Consider the following 2,374-nt stretch of genomic DNA (forward strand, 5'->3'; position numbering starts at 1 on the left):
AACTATGAAAAATAGAGTTGTTTTGAAAACCAAAATTAATGAATTTTGGTCAATATCTCCTTCCTTTAAGGGTTGAATTCCACAAAATCTGCCATTTTACTGTTATTTCAATCTTTGACTACTGATATTAATCCTTAAAATCTGAGATTTTCCTCAACACTGCTGGATTTGTGCCTGACAACTCTGACACTTCAGTTTTCTCAATTAATTTTCCCCTTTTACTCCATTTCCTCGAATCTGGGACAATTTTCTTGAGATGGCTTTCTTTTTATTGCATAAGTGACACAAAGTTCTTCATTTCATGTTTGATGATTTTGTGAGAAACATCAGGTGGATCTTCCTCGAGGCGCAAAGAAGATGGACTCACAACCTTCGCTGCTTTCTTTAACTGGACACGTCCTGCTGAACCTGTAAGACTTCTAGAGAGAACACGTGCTCTCTCCGTATGCAAAGATAATTGACTCTGCACTTGAGATACCTTTTTCGAATACACTTGTCCTGCTGACTAGCGTTTCCTCCTCTTTTGCCAAATGAGAAATTTTTGACAACGTGCCCTTGGAGTGTCATGATATAGATTGATGATGCCTTGTTGCAGACTACAATGTGCTCTGACTTCTTTGGAAAAAGGTGGACATAATTCACTGATACATCACCTCCCTTGAGAGGAGGTGGAGGTTTAAACGTTTGAATAAAATTAGTTGTCTTCACATCCTAAACCTGTATAGTACAATCACTAGAAGTAGTAATAAAACAACCCCCATCACTTGTGAATATTGCATCATTTACGTAAGATGTATGACCACAAAATTCCTTTAATGCTTTGCCAGATTTGAGCCTATGTATTCTTGCAATACTGTCAAATGATGTGTTTAAAAGCCAACTACCATCACAAGAGAAGGAAAGGCTTATAATGGCCTGAGAATGTGCATGCTTTGGACGCCTTAAACATTGACCTGTTCGTATATGCCATACCTTAATTTTCCCATCCTGTGAACCAGAAGCCAGTATCTCTGAATCTCAACTGAAGTCAACACAGAGGACAGCATCATCATGCATCATAAAGGAATCATCAGCTTGATACTGAAGATCCTTTTTAAGCTTCCCACTGATGTAGACCCAGACCCCTATGAATCCATCAACTGAGCAAGAGACAAGGTATTGACCATCTGGAGAGAAACGAGCACATTCTGGGTGGCTTTGTTTCCCAAATTTAATTGTATGTGCCAGTGTTGTCAGATACATTTCTTCCTCATCTGCCTTTACTACTGCAGTGCCCCTGAAGAGATCAAACTGTGTACCTGGAGGAGGTAATCCTCGATGTTGTTGCCACTTCAAAGATTGACCAATCAAGGCCATTAATCGAAACGATTTGTGACCGCCTCTTCTCTTTTGAGGACTCGTGATAAGCCTCACGAAGATCAAAATATGTGCGAACTAGAAGGTGTTCCAAGCGTAGATAGTGCTCAGGTTGCTCTTGCTTCATGAAACCCATTGCTTGAGTTGGCCTTAGAATAGCTCTTGCAGTATCTAATTCTCAAAGTTAAATTATCTCCAATACAATCTGTTCATACAAGTCTTCTGGTTTCTTTCTAGGAATTTTAAGCTATGCAACTTGTAGCAATATCACATCCCATCTTCCACTATTGATATCTACTACAAATGTTTCAAGGTTGTCTACAGTATTAAGAAAACCTGGCATTCATTTTGCAGTGTTTGAAATGTTTGGTGCAAAGAATTCTCTTTGCAAAATGGTAGTACAATTTTTATAACACTTTTTATCATGATGTTGCGAAAAGGCATCTTTAAATTCCCATACAGATGACTCAAGGTCTTGGTCACCATTGCTAAATAACTCAGTATTCAAGCGCACGCTATGGGAATTAATCCCCTTGACATTGAATGTCATGATAATAACCTTGCTTTAGAAACGAACTGTGTGATTGTTTTTTATTTTTATTGCCCAGGTGTAAACGCTACGCTTCTAGCTGTGTGTGTTGTTGATGCAGGGGGTACTGAGACTTAGAGTTGGGTTGGGCCTTCGGTCCCAAGTTTGTCGCTATGAGAATTAGTATTTTGAGTAGGGAATCCCGACTCTTTCAATGTCTGTAAGCGTTCAATCTCAGTATCTTTCTTTGTAACAACATCCTTCAGTGTTGCAATCTGATCCTTAAGTTTCCTAACTCTCCATGTTGCTTTGTGCAGCACCTAAGGAATCCTGAAGAATCTGAGTAAGCTTGCTGTTACGATATGGTACATGAGAACTTTTGTTGGCTAAAGCAGATATGATATCCCCTAGAGCTGATAGAGATTTATTGAAATGCTGTGCTTCTCTAAGTCTATCCCCAGTAACTTCTGACCTGTTAACCCTCTCGGT

The 2,374-nt window shown here is 39.3% G+C and overlaps 1 pseudogene; it reads right to left on the reverse strand.

Annotated features, from left to right (window-relative positions):
• Nucleotides 1-384: 384 nt before the first annotated feature.
• LOC149156233 (suppressor of mec-8 and unc-52 protein homolog 1 pseudogene) lies at nt 385-1,842 on the reverse strand (annotated as a pseudogene).
• Nucleotides 1,843-2,374: the final 532 nt, after the last annotated feature.

This window comes from Pinus tabuliformis, chromosome 9 (assembly GCF_031772625.1).
Source record: "Pinus tabuliformis cultivar Carrire ecotype Pingquan chromosome 9, CPIR1, whole genome shotgun sequence".
Lineage (NCBI taxonomy): Eukaryota > Viridiplantae > Streptophyta > Pinopsida > Pinales > Pinaceae > Pinus > Pinus tabuliformis.